Source organism: Nannospalax galili, unplaced genomic scaffold, assembly GCF_000622305.1.
Source record: "Nannospalax galili isolate Female #2095 unplaced genomic scaffold, S.galili_v1.0 scaffold276, whole genome shotgun sequence".
In the NCBI taxonomy this organism is placed as follows: Eukaryota; Metazoa; Chordata; class Mammalia; order Rodentia; family Spalacidae; genus Nannospalax; species Nannospalax galili.
The window spans coordinates 1,125,722-1,131,570 of record NW_008337766.1 but is presented as its reverse complement, the minus strand read 5'-3'; positions in this window follow the sequence as shown (position 1 = coordinate 1,131,570).

The window sequence follows — 5,849 nt, the reverse complement described above, 5'->3', positions numbered from 1 at the left end:
TTTAACACATGAATTTTGTTCAGTTGACAAAACTGTTTCAGAGCAGAATGAAAAATAGAGTCTTTTAAAAGACTAAATTAAAGATCCCTAGTTGGTCCTTAACAGAGTGGCATGGTTTCTTTGCTAAAGTAGACAGATGGTTTACTAACAAAATACATTGGGAGATCTCTTTACGTTGGAAAACAAAGTCCTCCAGAGTCTAGTTTTGAAGGAGACTGATGACAAGTCAGTCTCAGTATCAGAAATGAATGCTTATTTGAAGGTGAAAGTGTGTTCAGGAGAGAAAATGAGAGGGTCAGAAACAATAGCAAGTTGGGGAGAGTAGAGGACTATCAAGTGAGAATCAGGTAGAAGAGAGCTGACCAGAGGGTTGTCCATGCGACTTTGGGGGCTTCTAACCCATGAGCGATGGTCCTCAGTGTCTTCCTCATCGCACATATCTTTGGTAGCATCTGTTACAAACAAAAGTTTCTTGACTGAAACCATTTTGTGGAATTTGAGAGAAAGATTCATTTGTTCCAGATGGTGCTGAGCCAGGAGGGGAGAATAAATATGTTGGGTCAAAACTGTCGAGTGAAAATTTATCGAGAGGAAATTAGAGTTGCAGAACCCAAGTGTCCAGGTTCCAGCCAAATCCTGTCTAGGGAATTTGCTTTCTTTCGGATGTGGGATCAAGTTTAGAGGGATTCAAGGTGGCCTAAGTCCTCAGGTGACCAACAGGTTTCTCAGACTGGCTTTGAACTCTCCATACAAAAGGCATTTCATTCCTATTCAGAAATGTTAAGCAACCATTTTAAATATAGATGGCTTTGTACTGACATGTACTGGAAGCAATTTGGCATTTCTGGGCTCCTTGGAATTCTGTCTGTGAAACATTTCAAATATTTTAAAAGTCTAACAAAAATTGAATAGCTTCTCATGATAAGGTGACATGAGCAAACTAATCTGTCAAATATCTCTTCTGTAATAGAATTACATCCACTCAGTTGATAATTCTGTAATGGTATCTCTTGCCTATTAGAAGCTCTGATTAACAGTTAGATATCTCTGATGGAAAGAGAAAGAGAAAACAATTATTAAACATTTAAATTTCCATTTCTGCTCTTTCCTGCTGGGCTGAATAAGTTATCTCTTTTAGAAGGTACATGTGGCCCTGGGCTACGGTTGTGACTACACACTTCCAGGAGACTAGAAGCTTGCTGGTTCCTGGACTGAGTCCCTTATAGACACCTGATTTATTATGCCATGAGTGGTCTTGGCTTAGCTGTCAATCTCATCAAAAGGAGCTTAGGAAAGGCATGTCCACATTGGTGGAGGTAGCTACAGATACGGAGTTTTGTAGTTTGCTCACTTTGTTGAAAAATTTTGAAAAAGAGAGTGCACTTGTAAATGTACCAGTCAACCCTGAAGACCTTAAGTTTGCTCTGCCTGCCAGTCAGCAGCAGGTGAGACTTGAAGCTGACTCCTGCAATTGAATCTACCCTGCAGGACCTTGGAGGAGTGTTGGTCTAAATTTAAGACCTTAGCCAAGCCTCCTGCAGACTTCACATCCAGAACAGTGCATTATATGTTGTCTTGTTGTCAGTCTTTGTATTTTTTTTTCATTTACTTTTCATAATGAAAAGTATAGATAGGAATCCAACTTCTTAAATTCTTTAAAAAATAAAAATTCATCTAGCTACTCTGAATGCCAAGAAAGGGCTGAATGGGTGGGGGGTGGAGGGAATGACTGACATGTAGAAGATGTTCAGTCTCACCTTTTAGTAGCCAACCCTGTTTTTAAATTTCTACATGAAATTTATTGCAACCTGTAATAAAGCATGGAGATTTTACATAGTTGTAGGTTCCTTAAAATGATGAGTTGTTACATGTTTCATTGTATAATATTGGAATCACATTAAATGTATCTGTCGCCTATAACATTTATCATTTATGGCAAAGTGTTCAAAATCTTGCCTTCTAGTGTTTTCAAACACATACTGCACTTTTGTGAGTTTCATACAAAATATTTGATCACATTTAGACCCTTTTCCTTATCTGCACCTCTATTATAGACCTGCCCCTGCTGGATTTCATGAACTCTTTTATATATGTTAAGGCTTTATCAAGCCAAGTTAGTGTTCCCAAATGTCCTTCAATGTGTATCCATCCACTGGAGATTGGTTAACCCATCCAATGTCATATCCTTAGAGAAAACCAACTCTCCCTCTCATAGTAGTTACCATTTGCTAATAGTTCCTCAGCTAAGACTGGGGTTTCTTCCCCACTTCCTTACTTTTATACTGGATTTTTGTATGGCTTGAGTTTGCTTGGGTCTTGTGCAATGGTAACATTGTTGTAAGTTCATATGAGTAACTTCCCAGCTGTTTAGAACACCCTGTTTCTTTGTGGTCATCTACCACCTCTGGCTCTTGCAACCTTTCCACTCCATACTCTGCAATAGTCCCAGAACCTTTGGTGGTAGAATTTTGATATGGGTGCCCTGTTCATAGATAAGCCCTCTGCAGTCTCTTATTACCTCTCTTTGGTCAGTTGTGGATTTTGTGTTAATCACCATCTATTGCATGAGACAGCTTCATTGGTGAGAGTGGAGAGATGTATTAAGATTCTTTCCCTCACTATTCCAATATGTTCCCTGAATCGTAGGTGGAGATATTGCATTGTAGATGTGTCACGTAGGGCTAAAGGTCTCACAGACACTTTCTGTTTGATCAGTTTTGGAACTTTGTAATAGTCTCCATCTGTTACGAAAAGAAGCTCCATTGAGGAGTGTTGAGAAGTACATATGTCTGTAAATATAAGGATACATATTTAGAATACAGTAAGAAGTTATTTTGGACTAGGGGTAGATTTTTCTCTGAGACCTGTGATTAGATTTTTCTCTAAGATCTGTGATCATGCCAGTCACGTGTGTTTGGCTACCTTTACGGTACCACAAATGGGTTCCCTCCCACTGAGCAGGTCTTAAAGTTTAATTAGATAACTGTTGATTATCCACAGGATAAATGTATCACTACTGCAGCAGCAGAGATTACTTACTGGGCTGATCATTGTGTGGTTCATAGACTTTACAGCTGGATGGGATCATTGATTGGTTTTCTTCCTGGTAGTTTGTCTTCAGGGAGGAGGCTTCTGGATTGATTGTTCAAAGTTCTGTTTTCAGCAATTTGTTCTTACCTTCAAGTACTAGAAGGCAATCAAGGACTGTGGCAATAGCCTGCATTATTTTGGGAGTCTTTTGGACTACTCTGGCCAACAATTCAAAGGGAGGTTCCCCCTATTTGATATTTGGTTTTTGGGTATGTAGCCATCATCTATACATATGCACTCAAATATATATAATGTGTGTATTTTCAGTTGGCTTTTGAAATGATACATTTCTTTCTGTTTTTTTGAACTTAATTCTTATTTATTCTCTTCTCTTTCACCCCCTGTCTAACCCTCAATATTCCCTTCCCATTAAAATGTCCCTGTCTTCCCCATTTCTCCTTGATAACACCTATCTCTCACTATCCCCCTCTCTTGGGCTCCCTTTTCTCTTTATCCCTTTGGTTTCATTCCAAGTTCCTGGCTTCTGTGGGTTACATCAGGATATATACTCACATCTAAGGATTTGAAGTTAAGATCCACAAATGAGAGAGGACAAACTTTGCTTGTTTTTCCAAGTTTGTTAATTCACTTAGTATAACAATTTCCAGCTTCATCCATTTACCTGAAGATTTTGTTTTTCTTTACCAATGAGTAGGACTCCATTGTATAAATGTGCTACATTTTCATTATCCATTAATTGGATGAAGGACATTTATGTAGTTTTCATTTCCTAGTTTTTGTGAAAAGAGTAACAACAAACATGGTTGATAAAGTTTCCCTGCAGTAGGATGTTGAGTCCTTTGGGTATATACGTCAAGGAGTGGTATAACCAGATCATATGGTAGATTTATTTTAATTTTTTAAGACTTCTCCATATTGATTTCCACAGTGGTTGCACCACTTTGCAATCGTACAATCAGTGAATGAGAGTTCCCCTTTCCCCACATCTTTGTTGGCATTTGGTATCATTTGTTCTCTTGATCTAGTCATTCTGACTAGGGTAAGATGAAATCTTAAAGTAGTTTTCATTTGTGCTTCCTTAATTACTAAGGATATTGAATACTTTTTAAAGTTTTTAAAGAAATCTTAACTATTTTTATTTCTTCTTCTGAGAGCTCTGTTTAGATCCATAGCCCATTTTTCTATTTTTAAATTTTTGTTTATATTGAATTTTATTTTCCTTTACTGTTTTCCATAGTGGATTTTTTTTGCATTTCTTATTTATTTATTTTTTGGCAATATAGTTTGATGGGTTCCTGCCAAAAGTTCCTTAGGTTGGGTTGGAATTTCTTACCTACTTTCCCATGTCTATGCTGGAAATTTGTCTGGTTTGACCATGCACAGGACTTGGACACGTTGTCTTCATTGCTGTGAGTTCATATGAGCAAGGACTCTGTTTCCTTGTAGTCATCCACCCCTTTGGCTCTTACATTTTTTTTTTCCTCTTCTGCAATGATTCCTTGGGAGACAGAGGTTTGAAATAGCTGTCCTATTCAGGCTAAATACTCTGTGTCCTCTTGTTCTCTGCACATTGGCTAATTGTGTGTCTTGTATCCCATTTTTAAAATGAAGTCATTTTCTTGATCCTTTTTTAAAAGTTCTTTATATATCTAGATAGTAATCCTCTGTCAGATGTACAGCTGAATATTTTCTCCCACTCTGTGGCCTTCCCCTTCACTAGATTGATTGTTTCCTTTGATGTGCAGAGGCTTTTTAGTTGAATGAGGTCCCACTTGTAAATTGTCACCCTTAATTTCTAAGCAATTGTAGTCAGATTTAGAAAGTCCATTCCTGCACTTCTATCTTGTATAGACTGCCTATGTTTCCTTCTAACACGTTCGGCATTTCAGGTTTCACATTGAGGCCTTTGATCCATTTGGAGTTGCCTTTTGTGAAGGGTCATAGATATGAGTCTTATTTCAATCTTCTATCCATGGAGTTCCAATTTTCACAGCACCGTGTGTTAAAGGTGCTGTCTTACCTCCTGTGTGAGTTCTTGGCAACTTTGTCAAATATTAGGTGAAATCGTGTGCACTCATGTTTGTGTCCTCTATTTTATTTCATCGATCTGTGTATCTGCTCTTTGTGCCAATATCATGCTATTTTTTTATAACCATAGATTTGCAATATAGTTTGAGATCTAGTATGGTAACCCCCACAGCTTTGCTCTTTCTGCACAGGATTGCTTTGTGTTTTTCTGATTCCATAGATTTTTTTTCTATTTCTGTGAAGAATGTCATGGAGATTTTTATTGAGATGGCTTTGAATCTATAAATTGCTTTTGATAGGATGGTGGCTTTCACAATATTAATTCTACCAATCCATGCGTGTGGGAGGTCTTTTCATCTCCTGGTATCTTCTTCAATCTCTTTCTTCAAAGATTTAAAGTTTTTCATTGAATAGGTCTTTAATGTCTTCAATTATCTTTATTCATATATATATATATAATTTTTTTTGAGGCTGGGAGTATGTCCATGAACTCTTTCTCTGATCGTTTGTAATTGGTATATAGCTCAATTAATGACTTTTGTAAATTGATTTTGTATCCTGGCACCTTGCTGAAAGGTTTGATAATTTCTAGAACTTTTCTGGTAGAATTTTGATGCTATCATATGTATGATATCATATAATCTGAAAATAGGGATAATTTAATCTCTTCCAATTAGTGCCCACTTAATTCCCTTCTTTTGTCTTCTGCTCCAGACAGAGTTTAAAACACTGTATTGAAAAGGAGTTGGGATAATGGATAGGCTTGTCTG